Here is a 20282-nt window from a genome sequence, read left to right as displayed (position 1 = left end):
CGGACCATTGTATGCCGCTCGCTGAAAGGAATACTGTACCCCGCTGGATGACGAAATTGTTTGGATTTTGCTGCACTGAGTCTGGATGTTGGCGGCGCTGGGGAGGACGCTGAACATTGAAATGAACTGCCTCTGCTGCTCTAGTGGTGGTTGATGGTGGTGGTGGTGGTGGTGATTTTGAGTTCTATAATGATGACGGTAAAGAGAATATCAATGTCAACGATGATAATGATCCTCACTAAAGATGAGTCATGAAAATAATAATGATAATGGTATAGGTTTTAATAATACTACCAGTACCAACGAATATGATGGTGATGACGGTGGTGAAAATTAAAATAATGATAATGATGACAATAATGAAGATAATATTGATGGTGCTTCTACAACGTTTAACACTACTTTATTATTCTATTCTCTTTTATTTCATATTGATACGACCAACGCAAACCATAGCTTATTGTCATTCCACGTAGTAATAAATAAAGCAATGAATATGCATACTAGCAATAGCAGCAGGAGCAGCAGCAGCAGCAGGTGGCGGTGGTGGTGGTGGTGCTGGTGCTCGTGGTGATATTGGTGGTAGACGTGGTAACAACAGTGATACAGAAAATAATATTACTACTACTACTACTACTACTACTACTACTACTACTACTACTACTACTACTACTACTACTACTACTACTACTACTACCACTACTACTACTACTACTACCACTACTACTGCTACTACTACTGCTGCTGCCACCACTACTACTGCACTGCTGCTACTACTGCACCACCACCACCACCACTACTGCTGCCACTACTACTACTACTACTGCACTACCACCACTACTACTACTACTACTACTACTACTACTACTACTACTACTAATAATAATAATAATAATAATAATAATAATAATAATAATAATAATAATAATAATAATAATAATAATAATAATAATAATAATAATAATAATAATAATAATAATAATAATAATAATAATAATAATAATAATAATAATAATAATAATAACAACAACAACAACAACAACAACAACAACAACAACAACAACAACAACAACAACAACAACAACAACAACAACAATAACAACAACAACAACAACAACAACAACAACGGATATTCCTGCCTCGCTTCAGGTGTGACTAACATTAATCACTACCACAAAAATGAACGAGTGGATGCATTGATAATGACTTCGCTTTCACTCCATCTGTGATTTCAGTGTTAGTCTTGATCCTGGTTGAAAAAATAAATAGATAAATAAATCCGCGTCATTGTTTCCTATTTCTGCATCCCTAACTCGTCTCCTTTACTTCTCTGCTATGGTGTCATAAACAATAATTCTTGTTATGTATTACAAATCACAATTATCTATAGGGAGGGTATGAAGTTGTTCCACGTGCAGAAGTAGAGAGAAGTGTGGCAGGATGATGGACGTGTGTATATTGAACCTTCATGTCTAAGGGAACAGAAATATCACACAGCTCAAGACGGTGCTGTTTCCTCCACTTCACCTTTAAATTTTATTGACTTTTATTCCCGTTTATATTCATCTTATTAATTTATTCTTTAATTTTATTCCTTACATTTTCTTCGTGTTGACATTTTAGTATTTAGCATTTTGGTATTAAATATTATTAACATTCTAGTATTAGCATTAACATTTTAGTATCTATCACTTGTAGTTGGAATTCTAACATTGATATTTAGTATTCAGCATTTACATTTAACAGTCTTTTTATGCTACACGCAAAGTTTTCAGTACTTCTGCTTCTCTCCTTCCTATATCACGTCCCAATCTCTCCGGCCTTGCCCCTTCCTCGGTCCCTTCTCTCCACGGCCCCACTGTCCCGGAATGTCGATATTGGTGAATGTGACGTCTTAGAATCGGTACCACAGTTTGAAAAAGAAAATGTCATTATGAGTTTTTACTGTGTCCGGCGGAGGGAAACTTGGTCAAGGGTTAAAAGAATGTAGGAAGGAAGGGAAGGGAAAGGGATTGTGTTTGAAAAAAAGTAGTCATGAGGTAAAAGTTATTCTAGTTGATAAAGTTGAGGTTCCCCGCCTTGAATAGGAGAGGCAGCATTACATTTTTTTTCGGTAGTCTCAATTAAGTGATGGGTGTTGTTCAAAAATGACAAAATAAGTGAAGAGCGCTAAAATGATGAAGGAAAAGTACAACAGTGTTTTATCAAAAGTTTAGTAAGATAATCGAAAGTTAAATATGTGGGATAATAATTGAGATAAAAGAGTAAACAGAGTAAAGCAAGTAGCTAAAAAATCATAGAGTTTGGAGAAGATTTCACGAGACACTAAAGGATAGTACTAAGATATATGACACAGCAACGAAAGGAGAAGTACCAGAATAACAGAGAAAGATAGAGAGTAACAAAGGTAACAAAGGAAGAGAGGAGTTTAAGAACGATTTCACGAGACTACCATAAGTGAGAGATGAGGCATTAGAAAGAGAGAGAAGACAGAGCAACACAGTACTTTCCTTCCCCTAAACAGCTGTAGTAACCTACGATAAAGAGAACGAAGCCGATACAGGAAAGACAGAGGAATGAGATAAGGGAAAACTTTACGAAACTATGAAAAATTTAACTGCATAATATGAGTGAAAAGTTAGACGAACGAGATAGCGACATCGTAACAAACACGATACTTTCCTTTCCTAAAAGAGTAACAGAGGCTTTTAGATTAGACTTAGAAACTTTTAGAATTACGAAGTTTAGGAGAAATTTCGCGGGGGAACTAGGATTGGAACTAAGATACAAGGTAAGTTGGAGAGGGGTAGCAGGGCAGTACCACCACACACAGGGTCTTCGTCTCCTCCAAGTGGAATCTGGGGTATGTTCTGGTCCGCTTCGTCCCTTCCAAGTCGGTCTGTGCTTCAAACTTCAGCTTCACCTTAATTGGCCTCCTCTCAAATTTCCCCTAATCGTCTTAATTACTCGTTTGGTGCAGGGATGTTTGGTAGACGCTCCAGTTTCTTATTTCTATCGATAAAATTCACTCGGGAACGGTCGCTCATCTATTTATCGACTCAGAAATTTCAGCTTGTTACCATCACGTCGCTCACAACAACGCCATATTATTTATTAAGGCGTATTAATGTTGTCATAATCTTACGAGTTCATTAAAAAACGGCAAAAGAGAATACAGTTGTTGTTCAGTTCTTACTTACATTTTTTACCCTCTTTTTTTTTTTTGCTTCTTTGTTTTCAAGTTTAATAACCAGACTTGTTCTTGTGTGAGTGTGTTTTCACTTTAGCTTTACGTGTCTAGAGTTATACATTTTCTCTTCCCGTCTCAGGTTGCGTAACGTAATGGGGAAAATAAAAGACGAAAAAGAATATTAAAAAGTTTAGGAAATAAAGTTTGATGCTACGGATTCAGTAAGGATAAACTCTCTCTCTCTCTCTCTCTCTCTCTCTCTCTCTCTCTCTCTCTCTCTCTCTCTCTCTCTCTCTCTCTCTCTCTCTCTCTCCAGAACAATATACTTAATGACGCATCGCTTAAGGTAAAAAGAGTGATGTAAACGAGACTGATGTGAGAGAGGCAATGTTTATCTCACTGGACACTGAAGAGGCATTTCCATAATTCACCTTTCACTCTAGGGAGGTGGTGGTGGTGGTGGTGGTGGTGGTGGTGGTGGTGGTGGTGGTGGTGGTGGTGGTGGTGGTGAAGGTGGTGATAATGGTGGTGGTGGTGGTGGTGAAGGTGGTGGTGGTGGTGGTGGTGGTAGTGGTGGTGGTGAAGGTGGTGATAATGGTGGTGGCGGTCGTGGTGGTGGTGGTGGTGGTGGTGGTGGTGGTGATGGTGATGGTGCTGATGATGGTGATCGTGGTGGTGGAGGTGGTAATGATAGTCAGTGGTCGTGGTGATGAGAGAAAAAAATGCTGATGACAGTAATAACAATAATGATGATGATGATGATGATTTTGGTAATAATAATAATAATAATAATAATAATAATAATAATAATAATAATAATAATAATAATAATAATAATAATAATAATAATAATAATAATAATAACAATAATAATAATAACTAGAAAACAATAATAATAACAGAGGAAAAATGAAGATCAACTACATATTTCTACATTAAGAAAAAAAACAGAAAAAAAATTCTACCAAGTACTTTAAGGCGACAAAATCAACAGAAAAAAAACCTAAATCAGGAATCTTGGCAATAAAAAAAAAATAAATAAACTAAGATAAACTCACGAAAACACGTAATTTTTAACCAAACATTCTTTTTCCTTATATTTTTTTTCCTATTTCTAAAGTCAATCCAGCTGCAGAGGAATCGTTTTACATCTCTTGCCGCAGGAATATAAAGTTAAGCAACAAAACTTTTTAAAGAAGGACTGCAAAAAAGTAGAAAATGCGCGCGTACACACACACACACACACACACACACACACACACACACACACACACACACACACACACACACACTCGCGAGGCCGTCCACGAAACTCGCTTTAAAGTTGCACTGTCCCCTGTTTGCCCTGTTCCTCCTCCTCCTCCTCTTCCTCCTCCTCTTCCTCCTCCTCCTCCTTTACTTCTCTTCACCTTCTTCTCTCCCATCATCGTCACGTTTTCCTTACCCTCATCTCCTCATGTTTCTCTTTCTCTTCCTTCGCTTCCTCCTATTCCGTTTTCCTTCCACCCCTAACTTGCATCCACTTTCCTCATCTCTTCCACTTCCTCCATCCCATACTCTTCCACCTTCTCTTTTAATCGTCCTTACGCATTATCATTATCATTGCTATTATTGTTATTATCATCATTATTATTGTTATTATTATTATTATTATTATTATTATTATTATTATTATTATTATTATTATTATTATTATTATTATCATTATTATTAATATTATTATCATCTTTATTATCATTATTTTTTATTTTCTTATTATTACTATAATTAAGATTACTACTACTAATAATAATAATAATACTTATAATAATACTACTAATACTGGTAATACTACTACTACTACTACTACTACTACTGCTGCTGCTATTACTGTTATTACTACTACCACTATAAAAATCATCATTATTGGCATTATTATTATTATTATTATTATTATTATTATTATTATTATTATTATTATTATTATTATTATCATTACAATTATTATTACCATTATAGTACTTCTGCTGGTGCCCTTCCTTTTCCTCCTCTTCTGCCTTTTACTTAACTCCAAACTCCTCTTCTCCTCTATTTATCTCCTGTCTCCCTCCTCATCTTCCTCCTCCTTCCCTCCAAGATCTTCATTTTCATCTTTTCCTTCCTCCTCCTCCTCCTCCTCCTCCTCCTCCTCCTCCTCCTCCTCTTCTATTTACTTATCCTATCCACTTACTTCTCTTAGTGCTTTATTCATCATGCTCATCTTCCTCCTTTCATCCCAAGTCTTCATTTTCCTCTTCCTCCTCTTCCTCCTCCCCTTACAAGACGACGACACACTCATGACTCATCTCATAAATTCTCTTAGTGCAGGACGAGGATGTAAAGGAACACAAAGGATCAGGGTTGTGTCGATAATGAAGGAGGAGGCGGAAGAGGAGGATGAGAAGAGGAGGAAGAAGAATAAGGGAAGAGAGAAGAGGTAAATGAGGAACGCAGCATGAGAAAAGAGTAACAGAATGATAGGTGAAGAGGAAGGAGGGAGAGGATGAGGAAAAAGAATAAGGGAAAGGAGAAGAGGAGATGAATGAGAAACGTAGCAAGAGAAACAGAAACACAATAAATGCTGCCAAGAAATAAGGAGAGAGACTAAGGAGGAGCAAGAGGAGAAGGAAGAAGAAGAGGAGGAAGAAGACGTAATCAGTCGGTTAAGTTATTAATGTATGCAGATTAGGAGATTGATTAATAATATATGGATGATATTCATATAATTAATCTTTCTACCAATCTAAAAACAACAAACAGGTCACCTAGGGGAAGAAAAAATTAATCTCTCATTCACATTTTTCAATATTTCTTAAACTTATTGCTCGTTTATTCTGGAAAGAGAAGATTAAATGGAAGAGCTCTTTTAAATGTCTCTTTATAACAGCGGCCAGACGTGGAATCTAGAGGGAACGTAGAGAAAGTTGATGTGGGAGATTTCTCTGTCACTCTTTAAATTCATTCCTCTCTCAAACTAATGAAATAATGCTGGAAACGGAGAGAGAGAGAGAGAGAGAGAGAGAGAGAGAGAGAGAGAGAGAGAGAGAGAGAGAGAGAGAGAGAGAGAGAGAGAGAGAGAGAGAGAGAGAGAGAGAGAGAGAGAGAGAGAGAGAGAGAGAGAGAGAGAGAGAGAGAGAGAGAGAGAGAGAGAGAGAGAGAGAGAGAGAGAGAGAGAGAGAGAGAGAGAGAGAGAGAGAGAGAGAGAGAGAGAGAGAGAGAGAGAGAGAGAGAGAGAGAGAGAGAGAGAGAGAGAGAGAGAGAGAGAGAGAGAGAGAGAGAGAGAGAGAGAGAGAGAGAGAGAGAGAGAGAGAGAGAGAGAGAGAGAGAGAGAGAGAGAGAGAGAGAGAGAGAGAGAGAGAGAGAGAGAGAGATTAAGGAACACTCTCCAGGCTGTAACTTTGTAATTCAGCATAGAAAACAAACAACACACAAGGCGACTAGCAGGAAAGCTCACTACACTCATTTTCTTCCAATCTGATAAAAGAAATACTGGAAGAAAAAGAACCAAATAAAACTTTCCTGGATGTTGTTTTGTAATTCACACACATATGGTGTCTAAAGAGGAAAAAAAGGTCACTCTTTACATTTAATTCTCCTCTAAGCTGATAAAAGAAATACCAGAAGGAGAAAAGAAAGGGAGGGAGAGAAAATAAAAAGTCAACGTCGGTTTGTAACTTAGCATTTATGAAGTTTGTCCTCCTTTCACTTTACATACAAAGCCACATCAAATATGAGCTTATCGTCCACCGCCGCTGCCCACACGCAGAGAGCCGCGCCCTTCACTACGGCTTACTCGGGAAACGGCTCGTCGACTGGAAAATATGGTTTAATATTGAGGCCAGACGACCGGACTGTTTGCGGCCACGAGCTTTGCGCCACTGTGGACTTCGGAAAGAGGACAGTGGAGATCTCTGGGGGAATGAGGAACTGGGAACTCTTCTGCCTGTTTTAGGGGGTGAATAGAGGCAGTTGGGTCCTATTATTGGGTGGGGAAGGTGTGAATGTACGTGTGAGGTGATGGTGATGTTTAAGGGGAGCAGAAAAATAGCAGGAAGGTGTGGTTTTATGTGTGTGTGGGAGGGGATGCTTTTCAGGGGATCAGAAAGGGGTTTTTGTTAGGGGCAGGGAATCCAGGGAAGGCAGGAATGGAAAGGTTGTACTTGTGAGGGAGGTAGCATGTGTCTTACTAAGGGAGGAAGACAACAAGAGATGTAGGGGAAGGGGCAGGGAGGCTGTAGATCTGTCTAGACATACGAAAGTTAGATGTAAAGGGAAATAGAATGAAGATATGGGATGGAGGCGGTGCAGAAGGCAGAAAAGAAACATGTAAAATGTTCTGGAAAGAGAGTGAAGGCATCAGATGGGAAGGGAAGAACAGGGAGTACAGATGTCTAAAAGCAGGTGGGACAGGAGAGAGAGAGAGAGAGAGAGAGAGAGAGAGAGAGAGAGAGAGAGAGAGAGAGAGAGAGAGAGAGAGAGAGAGAGAGAGAGAGAGAGAGAGCTGGGGGGGAAGAGCGTGGAATGGTAATGAGGCTGAGGGTGAAGGAGTGAAGCTGTTACTGTTCATAAAAGTATCACGAAGGTGGCTTGGAAAAGAGTACTACTGGCCAAAGGCAATATTTTTTCTCTGTTAATGGAAGTACTATGATGCAGAGAGGACGTAACCAGCAAAGACGTGTATTGGTGGTCATATTTATGAAGAGAAAGGGGAACATTGTACTGAGACCCTCGTTGCTCTTTTTTACGATCAGTTGTTATTTTTGACGTCGACGGCAGTGAACTGAATTGTGAGTATTATGGAACCGAGTCTGACTTTTCCAGTAGTGGGGAAAATTTAATCTCCTTTGGCATTACATAACACTGCCTTTGGTGTACGAGTGACAGTGGTGGATAAAGATTAATTCCTACCTGTTGAGTCCACCTTTGTAGTTCAGTATGATAGAAAGTAGAAGTAAAAAGAAAATCCGAAGTCATCTATTTCACCCCAAACATCCGGAAAAATGTCTTGGCAATCATTGACAAGGAAGGGACACATTGCTCACTACAAAGAAAATTCGGGATAAGTAATTGACCTACCCAGATAAATTCACATGGAAAAAAAATCATCCTATTCGAAAAGAGAAAAAAAAAATATATAGAAAGTGGAAAAGGTCAATAATTCAGAAAAGAAAGAAGAAACAGGCATCTAAATACAAGGAAAAAGGGAAAAAATAAACACAGGAACACAGTGACCTTTCCTGAGCAACCAGCAGGTGTTCAGATGACGCTTTCCTCTCCCCAACACTACCACCCTGTCACCAGTCACCAGCCTCACGCCCTGGGTCAAGAACAGCTAGGAAATTATGTGGTCAATCTGGACCCTATTTCTCCCTTTATTCTTTCCTGACATTTCGTTTCTCTGAGTCCCAGAATGTAGGGGTGGCGAGGAACATTACTCGGCCGAAGGGAGAGAGAAAGGAGAGAGGGAGAGAGAGAGAGGAAATAGTGGAAGAATAAAACTGTGGATATTACTTAAGTTAGGTGAGGTTGGGTTGGGTTCTGTTAGATTACATTAGGTTAAGTTAGTTACGTTATGGTTGATTTAAGCTAGGTAATTGTTGGGTTATATTAGGTTAAGTTTCGTGGATATATGTTACTTGTGACCGTGTATGTTATTTCATGCTGTGGATTTGAAAATAACACGAAATTAATAACCATGGATATAGTAGCACAAAATCGTGTATATGGAACCGTGAATGCGAGAGTTACTTAGAACAAAAGGAGCAAAAAGAGAGATGGAAGGGAAGATAAGCAATAACAGATGTGAAAGGAAAGGAAAGGCATTGTATGTATTATGTGTGTAAGCTTATTTTCCCTGTTCCATCTCCGTGTTATGGTACAGCTTTATGTAAGGCTTTGGGGGGTAAATCTAGCTTACGTACAGGATGATAATAATTTTTTTTTTCTGGGTATTTTAGTACTGTATGTATTTTCTTCTTTCTCTCAGGATACCACAGCTATTGGACGTCAACATGTTTTGAAAATAAAGTGAGATGATGTGGGTAAAATCAAAGCAACACGTTCTTTTTTGTTGATTTATGTTACCTTTGCTTGGAAAAGCAAGAAGATTAACAGGTAAACCTCATTATACTACCCAAAGTATGACCAGCGTCATAACAACAGGCATAAACAGCAGGGAATGAACGCCAATTGTTTCATCATTAAATAACTCAACTCACTAACAATACTAATTAATTTTCCTCTAAATAATAAAAGGTAAACTATCCATATTCTAATTAATTGGAAAGGCTTCTCTATGAAAGATATTGAAAACAATCTTTCCTTATCGGGCTTGATTTTATTTTATTTGAGATGAAAAAATAACCTTCGACATTTAATTTGCAATGTGTTCAAAATGTTACAAATAAAACATTGAGAGTACAAAAAATGAATATTATTTTGCCTTTCTTTAAAGAGAATAAAGATATACTTACTTGTATATATCGCAAACACTTCACTATCTCTTCTTTCTTGGCAGTCGAGAATACTCAGTACACACTTTCTTATTTTTTCTCTTACCTTTACAGAGAATACTTCCTAATATATCCTATACATCGCTTTTATCTTTCTCTCTTATTTCTTTCTCTTCTACTTTTACCCTAGAGGTTGAGGATTATCTTTCCTCGTTATCTTTTTCGCTCCTTTTCCTCTCATCAGCTGCCCTGAGCGAAGGGGAGGGAACCAAGCGGCACAGAAGAAGCTTGAATATGTAGCGAACTTTTTACATAGTGCATGAGTGACGGGAAACTCAGAGGGAGTGATTCTCATTATATTTGCTAAAAGAGTGTGTGTGTGTGTGTGTGTGTGTGTGTGTGTGTGTGTGTGTGTGTGTGTGTGTGTGTGTGTGTGTGTGTGTGTGTGTGTGTGTGTGTGTGTGTGTGTGTGTGTTTCAGACAAATAAGTGATGTAGTATGAAATGATATTCACATTTTCTCTCAGATTTTAATTAGAGGACGAAAAAAGAATGGGATACTGGAGCTATGTGGAGACTTTCCCTTCTGATGAACATTCATTAAAACATTGCAATTTCTTACTATTTCATATTTAAAAGGAAAAAAAAGATCTATTTTGTTTATCATATCTGAGAACGTTATTTTACCATTTTTTTTTTTTTTTACTGAGAAACAAAAATGAGATTTATCTGTTATCTGGTTATCTATTGGTGTTACTTGAGTCTGTCTCCTTTGTATGTGTATATATATATATATATATATATATATATATATATATATATATATATATATATATATATATATATATATATATATATATATCAAAGTATTTAGGTGTCTATGAAAATAAATTACTTAGTTCAAAGTAAGTAGAGCAAATAAGATGAAATATCCTCATCAAATGGTAATCGGAGTTTAAGCGTTGGTATACAGATTTTTCTCCGATTAATACAATTTTTGATTATAAAATAAATTTAATCAGGAGAAAATTACTCTAATTAAAAAAAAAAAACAGCGACAAGGACAACCTTGCACACTTTCCCTTCCCCTCACATCCACGCTTCCTTCTCCCTCCGTCAATTATCTTTCTAATACAATTTTACAGAGGAAAACATTATTTTTTACCTTTTGTCTTTGATGCCAATACGTCCTTTGACACGAACTGTTTTTCTCTCAGACACGTTCTTCCTTCTGATATTCTTCCTCATTTTCCTCACACGCCTTGGCCAGGCCATCACGTCACGCCATGGACGGGTCGCGACATTCTCATTAATTAATATCATTCATTGGAAGACTTTTAAACCCTGGAGGACCTTCCGCCGTCCAGATCATAAATACTGTTACCACGGCGCCTCCCGGTCACGTGCAGTACCATGTCTCACCATCACAAGAGTTGTAATGAAATTCATCATACCGGAAATTCGATATTTGGTCATTAATAATTTTCTTCTAATTTTACTTCTTCTTTGTCTCCTTCCTTGTACCTTCGTTGTTTCTGATCTAATACATTAACATACAAATGCAATTTCTACTTTTTATAACTTCTTTTACTACATATTCCAGGAACAGAGACCATTCTTATCTAATACATCATCTTATTTCGATGCACTAATTTGACATGGCATTCTGTTCTTGCCTGATAGTAATACGTATCTACACAGTTTCATAGTCTTCAGCGTCTCGATGCTAAAACTCGGCAACTTAAAACTGGTTAGACTGAAGAATACTGGATTTTCTTAAATGTTTGTACGCTCAAAAGCTTTCACATCATCAACTGGAAAAACATTAATGATTGTTTCTGTGGCCGCTGAAATGTTTCTTATGAGAGCCCAAAGTGGTTAGGAATAGAGACCTTAAATATATAAATACTCGAACAAATACAGTCTAAATTAACCTCACTAACTTAACGCAAAGACAATAGATCCTGGTTAACTGACACATTCTTTCTCTCGCAGTGGATTACAAATATACATATTAGATACATTTCTACGCTCTAAGGCCTTATTTTTTCACGACTTTCTCGCTTTCAATCACACTGAGAGGCGTACATATGACACAGAATATTCAGCATTTAGTAGAGCAAGTAAACAGTAATGTACTTCAGGAGTTATATTCTTATATCACATGAAGAGTCAAGATCATAAGTTAAAAAACACTCTTTACTAATTTCCACTGTGTTGCGTATTTTCTTTCCCACCATAAGCCGTCTGATTTGCTGGCACTCTGTTAGCTGTCAGTTGTATGAGGAGACTGTCAGTAGATGAAAGGACTTAAAGCTGAAAGGCAAACCACAGTAGGATTGAATACAACAGGCTACAAGACTCTCGTTCAAGGCTGTACGAAAAATACTTTAGAACATGTGTTTCACTGATAGTGTACACGCGTGTTGCGACAGAGGACACACTTTCCCTAGGGAGAGTTTCACTGGTTAGGGTGGAAACAAGTGGGAGGTGTTGAGAGTCTCCGCCTGTCGCTGCCCAGATAAGTGACGCAGCTGGGAGGGTCTAGGCTGCGTGATGACACCGCCTCACCTGCTGATTAACGAAGGGGCGGCTCCCTCATTTCCCACGCACCAAACACTCCTTATACACCACACATCCACCGGTGAGTACAAGGTGTGCTGCCGCGCCTATCCTAACATTCACAGAACACAACCTGAACTACTGCTGCTCGTGGAACAAACTGAATTTCTCTTGTTTTCTTTTTTTCATTGCTATGCGGGTACAAGCATTTTTCAATATAAAGTTTGAACCTTATGTAAAAATATGAATATTCACCTGCGCTTTTCCTCGAACCTGCGGTGAAGTTCATAATATTCGAGACTCAAAATATCTTTAAATATTTAGCCGGTGTTTCGATAATGAGGGAGCAAGGGGCCGGCAAAGTTTGGACCTCCTCGCGACCGGGAAAATGTTCGAGCATAATTAGGAGAAGGCGAGTGACGTGGCGAAAGTTTAATGAGAACCACAGATTACTGAAGGACGTGGCTCATTACTGTGGCAGGAGGAACCATGCAGGCCGCCGGCGAGTACCTGCCCCAGGTGTACGAGAGGTGGCGGTGCAGAAGTTCTTTTTTTTTTCCTCTCTTTTTTCCTCTCTATTTTTTTTCATCTGGATATTTTTTCCAGCTTCCCCTTCTGACTATTCCAACATATACCACTGACAACTTTCCACATTTTTCTTACTTCCTTCCCATTATCTCTCTCTCTCTCTCTCTCTCTCTCTCTCTCTCTCTCTCTCTCTCTCTCTCTCTCTCTCTCTCTCTCTCTCTCTCTCTCTCTCTCTCTCTCTCTCTCTCTCTCTCTCTCTCTCTCTCTCTCTGATCTAATTTATCTTGAATCTAATTTATAGCCATCCCTTTCCAATATTTGTAAATGGCTTGTCCCTCCTTAATGATCCCTTTTACTCCAATGTACTGCCTTCCCTTTCACACTCTTTATTCTCCTCCGTCCTTTCGCATTCCCTCAATAATCCATGACTACTAGCATATTTTTGACAACTGCATCTTAGCCACGTAGTTCTTCATTGCGTTTCATTCTCTTAAGCTTATCTTTCTTTCGTATCACAATCCATGCCTTTTCTGTTTCGTTCTTGCCCTTTCCTTCATTCCTCTCCTCTCCTCTCCCCTGCTCCCCCGACTACGCCATTCCCTCCATGTGATGGCTCTTGTACAATCTTTACCTGCGAGATGTTTGCTTGGTTCTTGACTCGGGAAGGTCGCCGGAGCTGCATTTACAGAGTCTTTGTTTTAAGGTTTGGCCCGAAGGCATGGGAAGAAAGGCGAGAGGAAAGGAGAAGACATATCTATGGGAGGCTCAGTCAGGGCTAGATTGGATGCTGCACTCAACGCATGCGCGCGCCTAATATCTACCTCACACTCAAGTCCCTCGCACACACGCACGCAATCTCGACAAAAAACGAGGATTTTATTTTAAATGGCCGCTGCAAGTTTGCCTCATCCATTTGTTTTTCTTCCACCAGCAACAAAATCAGAGCATTTCCTGCAACTAAGCCCTGTGGATATAAGGTTAGCACGCGACGAAACACGGAAAAGACACGCCCATCTTCCCTTCCTTCTTCCCCACCCTTCCCCTCCGACTCCCTCCCTGCCCCTCCTAACGTGTCCTCTGCTGCAATAAGACCATAAAAAGAGAAAATATCGTATTGGGCCGCCGCACCTCAGCACCGCGCACAACATTAACTCGAGGTGTAAGAAAAGAACAAAAACAGGATATTTAAGACACACCTGAACTCTTTCGCCTTTCTCGCCTTTTCCACATCAAATTTGGATTCTAAAGTGAAAATGTGAATAGATTTTCTATCATATGAAGAGTAGAGGAGACATTTGCAGCCCTGATTCCCATTAAATGAGGCGTGGCGATGGGAGAGTAAAGAATGGAGGTTGTTTGAAAAGAAAAGGAACAAAAAGCGGAGGAAGAGGAGACGAAGATAGACATATAGCAAACTGGGCAACAAATCACCCGTAAAACAACTAGGTAAAAGAGGAAGAGGAGGAGGAGGAACACGACGACGAAAGAAAGACCAACAGCAGAAATGAAAAAGGTGACAAAACGATACCAAGAAAGACAAGAAGGAAAAATGAATGAACCTCGACTATGACGAGGAATAGAAAGGCAAGGGAAAGAATTACAAGAAGAAGAACAATGAGAAAGAGAAAAAGAAAGACAGTCGAGGTGTAGCTGTCTGGGAAGGAGTAAGAAAGAGAAAAAGAAATAGACAAAGAGGAGCCGTTGAGGGTGAAGGACGGAAGACCAATAAAAGAAGGGTCGAGAGGAATGAAGGACTGAAGCAGAAGGAAAGAGGACAACACAACAAAGAAAGAGAAACTCGGAAAGGCGACAGAAGGAAGGAAGTGAAGGAAGAAAAAAAAAGAATAAAGGATGGTGGGAGTGAAAGGGAGGACACGAGTGAAGGAAGGAAACAAAAGGATGAAAATGAAGAAATGAGTGAAAAGAAACGGATGAAAGAAAAAGTTGTACGGTAAGATGAAATGCGTCAATACATACCAATTGCTGTGTCAACTATCATCATGGATTATTTTCCAGTAACATTGGAAAATAAATTACATATTGACACAAAAAAATAATAATAAAGTTAAATGTGACACTATTAACTTCTTTAGTGTAAAATATTACCATACATAATTCATTTACATAATATATTCATACATACACACCATATATATTCATGCGTTCATACATACATACACAAATACATGCACGTTATGAAAATGTTCAGACGTGAAGTAAAAAGGTTCTATATATTTATCGAGACCTGGATGGTGGTTGGTGACAGGGAGAAAAACGGCAGAAGGACGGAATGAAAGAAAATAGTGAGATGTGAACAACGGTAGAAAGACGGAACGAAAGAAAAAAAAAGTGAGAGGTGAAGAAGAGAGGACATTTGTGGAGTTGTTGCAGAAAGTGATGGAAGAGAGGGAACAACAACAGACCTTTGCTGAGACGATCCAAGGGCGAGACTAGATTTTCACGTCGTCTTGATCTTGAATTCAAAGCCTCCTATGTGAGATCAAATACTAAACCCAACGCTCTCATCTACCCTTTCTTTTTGCTCTAGACACACGAATCTATAAGCATATGTCATGTTGCCCCCCTTCCCTCTCTCTCTCTCTCTCTCTCTCTCTCTCTCTCTCTCTCTCTGGCAGAAACAGTTTTTGGGGCTAAAAGGATGACAAGAATACCACTTCAGTACGACTTGCTAATAACTCGCTCTGGACAAAAAGTGGACTCCCTCCCTCACCTCACCGGGAAAGTCGTTTGGCAGATGGAGGATATGCTTTAAGCTGAACATTTAATCGACATAGCTAAGTGGCTGGCAGATGGCGGAGAGCTTTACGATAGGATAACTGGGAACGACTGCTAGTCCTTTGCTCTTCAATTTACACAGCGGTTGCCAAATGTCCCTCGGAGGCTAGATAGAGCTGGTGCAAAGAAACTAAGCCCCGCAGAGAATATTTTCACTGCATACATTCCACAGCTGCAGTGGGAAATACCTCGCGTTGGACCAGTGAAGCCTGCGAAGTGAATCGTTCGGGTGCGTTTCCTGCATGAAAACCCACCGCTTATGTTAAATTTTCCAGGAAAAAAAGTCTGATCTCCCTGCATTTTGGCAAGTTATTAGTGAAAAAAGAAAAGAAAAAAAAAGAAGAACATGACTGAGCGTCCTTCGTCGTGTGTCCTTGGTTGGGTAAAGACAATCTCCAAACCCTCCCTTTACATTCCAGTGACTACGAACTGTCACCGCAAGTCCGCAAACTGCAATTTACCGAGTGGCGTCCCACGGCGCGTCACGACCCAGGGAAACAAACACAAGGATAACCCAGTTTGGCTCCTGCTTGCAGCTCTGCGAGACTCGACTGGACAGCCGAAACTTGTGTAATAAAGTTGTTTGAACGGGAGTCTTCTCGCTGGAAGGTGGACGGGAGGGTGGCCCCGGAGAATGTTGTGAGAGGGAAGGTGAGAGGAACAGGGGGTGAGAGAGAAACGGAGGGTAAGGAATGGGGGTGGAGAGAGAGAGAGAGAGAGAGAGAGAGATGAATGGTGGTCAGGGGCATGGAGCAAGGGAGGGCTGTTGTAGGTCTAACGCTTCCTGTTTCTACGGCATAGGTGATGTAACTTTATGGTGACAAATGTCTCTGAGGTAAGGGCGCTGATGTGGCAAGGGTGGTGGGTCGTGAAACGGTAAAGGGATTTTGTACTGAAAGCCAGCGTTTGGTGAGAGCGAACTCTGTATAGCGTTGCGAGTAGAGTGGAGTAACTGGGGAATGTTGGGCGTTGCTGGTGTTGTTGTCGCTGTCGTTAGTGGTTGGAGTGTATGTTGCAGTGGTGTGGTGGTGGTGATGATGGTGGCGTTTTGTTGGTTAAAAGGTCAAGGTGAAGAAGAGGATAGGAGGACACTGCCAACTTTCACGTTACTATTTACCCTGCATATCTGTGTGTGTGTGTGTGTGTGTGTGTGTGTGTGTGTGTGTGTGTGTGTGTGTGTGTGTGTGTGTGTGTGTGTGTGTGTGTGTGTGTGTGTGTGTGTGTGTGTGTGTGTGTGTGTGTGTGTGTGTGTGTGTGTGTGTGTGTGTGTGTGTGTGTGTGCATGCAAGCGCGAGCGCGCTTGCATCTATGAGTATTCCGCAAAATAAAGTCCATGTCTAGCCTGCATAATTAATCAGGCTCTTTTGCGTAAGTGTAAAAGATTAACATAGTACCATGTAGAATGAAAGGGGATCTGTTTTTTTTCTTTTCTTTTTTTTTTTTTCGCATCATCACGTTACCCAAAACACAACGAGACGCTGCATAGACAAATCCCACACAACCTTCCCCCCCCACAAACATACGCTGCCCTTAGAATGCAGTATATAAACCTGAGCAGCGACCTGATTTCAAGTCTGAATCTAATCTCGCCACACTGTACCGAGCGTCCACAATCCGGCTTGTTCATGTTGGCGTCGCACGTCAGGACTAATTCTATCATCGGCGTGACGAGTGGGATAAAAACTACCAGTCATGATAAACCTAATTCTCTCTTGTGTGGCTGCCGAGTTGGGTGCAGATTCTGGCAATTTCATGTTCAAATATTCTCTTTGTTAGACACTTTCAAGTTTTCATTTGCATCGTTGCTAACAGCCAGCGGTAAATCTTCGGAGAGTATTTTTCACCACAAGCTTCTCAGCACAAGAGATGTATTCGACTGGCTGATACTCTGCAACTGTCGAAGGGAATGTGGAGTTTGGAAGCAGAGGCGTAAGTTTCACATTATCACGAATATAACAAAATTAGCACGTCCGTCCTATCTACGCACAATGTAGCAACTATTGGTAGCCAGTTTCAATAACCAGGAGCTACAAACAGACATTTTTTTATGTGTTTCTTGCGTAACTGCGTCTCCTTGAAACGACACATAGAAAATGGCTCAACTTATTTTTGTCTTCTTTATTTTGGAAATATATCTAACCTAGGAAAATGTAAACTAACTTAACGATCAACTTAACTCAACCTATTGTATCTTAACCAATCCTAGCCTAACCTAACTTAACCTATCCTTTGAACAGGCCATGCCATTGGAGGGGAGTAAAATGATGTAGCAGAAATGTCTAGAATTTTCCTGACCTGGACAACCTTTATTACTGGTTAGCGCGAAACAAGGAACGGAGAAAAAAACATAAGGGAGTTCTAGAATTGCCTCGTTGTTAACAAACGTATACATCGACAGTGGTGAACGTGACACAAGGATGGCTAAAAACATAACATGATCATATATGGAGCTGAATTTATCTAATACTTAACATAAAAATGACTAAAAACACAACAAAATGAGACATACAGTTGAGTTTACCTAATAGTTAATACAAGGCAGACAAAAAACATCATCAGGAAATTAAGTTTACTTCACAGTTAATACAAAGACTAAAAACATAACATAATCATAGCATATCAGACAAGGAGATTAATTTTTCCTGATAGTTATCATAAATAAGGCTCAAATTAACCAGAAAGGGAGATAAATTTGTCTAATAATATAGAAATTAATGTCTAAAAACACAACATAATCACGGAAAGGGTGGAATTTGTCTGATAGCGAACACAACGCAAAAGACTTATCAGCAAGTTGAATTTACCTGACAATTAGCAAGATCAAAGCTAAAGAACAGAATACAGACAGACAGAGACAAATTTGCCTAGGAGTTAACATAACATCTGCACAAAACTGAATGGTGGTTAGCGCGACACAGAGACGTAAATGTAAACATGGCCTCATTTACGATGCAGGAGAGCGACAGCAACTCCTGCTGACGTCCTTCAGAGCCTCCTAGCGCCCAACCATCAAAGTTGAGGAGCTATACAACCCAAAGCACTAATTACCAGCGTGAGAGAACCGTTTACCTGTTGACACACCTGAGAGAAGCGTGTGATTGGACGATTCTGAGGGTTAGTTACAGGTATGATTTCGCCATTGCCATAATTACAAATACTGATTAAAAATAGAAGACTGTTAGAACAATTACGTTTTTCATTTACGTTCCTGCTTTTAAAATATTTCATGTCAATAAAAGTAAAGAAGTTGTGGTTATGTCGATGAAAAAATTACATGGACATTTTTAATTCAGATTTCCTCTAAGTTTTACTGCTTCATTTCTTAATCAAAGGAATTCAGAGAGTAAGAAACCATCCTAGAGAAAAGAAAAATAAAACACGTATACTTTCTTTTCATTCAGACTTCCTATAAAAGAAACCGCGTCTTTCCTTTCGCCACAAAAAAAAAAATAAATAAATAATGACAATAAGAATGAACCTCAATTAAAGAAAACCAATTACTAACATTTACACGTTCCTCAATCAAACAATCTATAATTTCCATTCTACTTTTTTCTTCCCTTTATATTTCTTTTCACCAATCATTCTTGCCACCCTCCAATCAATCACCTCTCCCTCCTCCAATCTAGTGGCCCTCGCTCTAACCTGTTGGTACTTCTCTCACGCTCCTGAGGTCAGCAATCAGTAAGGCCTTAACTCACTCGTTGATTGGCTCTCCACTGGTTTGATGTGCAACTTGGGGAAAATAAGAAATAATAACAGTGTGAGGCTGAGAAACGGAGAGACAAACAAAGACAGAGAGAGAGAGAGAGAGAGAGAGAGAGAGAGAGAGAGAGAGAGAGAGAGAGAGAGAGAGAGACGAAAATACAAATAAATAAATAGACAGTCAGATGAAATAAATACAAGCAAAGAGAGAAGCTGAAGCAGTGACAGAATACTTCTAGACGAATAGACAGACAGAAAGGCAAACGGGCAAAGAAAATAAACAAACACAAGTTGTAAAATTGTAAAAGTGTTAAAAAGATTGAAAAAAAAAATACATACAGGAGAGAAAATGCAGTTAATATTCATCAATTTATACAAGAACACGAGAAGAATGAAGTGAAACGAGCGCCAACACGTTATAACAGTAAGTCTTCAGGGAAAAGTTCTCCCATTAACCTCAAAAACAAGAAGCACAGGAATACTTCGCGCGATTCCCACTTTAATTATGCAAATATTGTTATTCGACGTCGACATTTTCCTTCATTTCTCATGGCTTCTTCTCCGCCTCCCCCTCCTACTCCTCTTCCTCTCCTCCTCCTCCTGACGTCCTTTCCTCTTTCTCCTCTTTCAACGCCTCCACCATTACCACCACTACCAGACTCTCTTCTTCCTACTCTTCCTCATCCTCTTCCTCCTCTTCCTCCTCTTCTCCTCTTCCTCCTTCCTCCTCCTCCTCCTCCTCCTCCCCCTTCTCCTCCTCTCATGTTCTTAAAGTGAGTCTGTCGCTGAGGCCACAGACTCCTTTTTCGCTTTTGAATTTATTTGCCTAAGGCCTTTTCGTTTTTATTCTTTTTTTTTTTTTTGTGGGAAGGATGAACGTCAGTACGCCTCTGTGTGGAAAATGTGTTTCATGCGTGCTTATTGTGTGTGTGTGTGTGTGTGTGTGTGTGTGTGTGTGTGTGTGTGTGTGTGTGTTTAAAGCGGCCGCGTACAGCCATCTCAACTTGGTTAATGATTCGTTTCCTGACCTTT

General features: G+C 39.6%; 1 long non-coding RNA gene across 1 annotated transcript in view; it reads left to right on the top strand.

The window, feature by feature from the left end:
- The first annotated feature begins 12216 nt into the window (after window positions 1-12216).
- Window positions 12217-20282, top strand: part of LOC123508417 — a 98558-nt gene continuing 90492 nt past the window's right edge. The window contains exon 1 of the long non-coding RNA XR_006675939.1: window positions 12217-12303. This is a non-coding gene — a long non-coding RNA (uncharacterized LOC123508417). The remainder of the gene's footprint in view (window positions 12304-20282) is intronic.

The sequence above is a fragment of the Portunus trituberculatus genome, chromosome 24, assembly GCF_017591435.1.
Source record: "Portunus trituberculatus isolate SZX2019 chromosome 24, ASM1759143v1, whole genome shotgun sequence".
NCBI classification, from domain to species: Eukaryota; Metazoa; Arthropoda; class Malacostraca; order Decapoda; family Portunidae; genus Portunus; species Portunus trituberculatus.
Note: the sequence above shows the minus strand (reverse complement) of the source record. Positions and strands in the feature narration are given on the sequence as shown.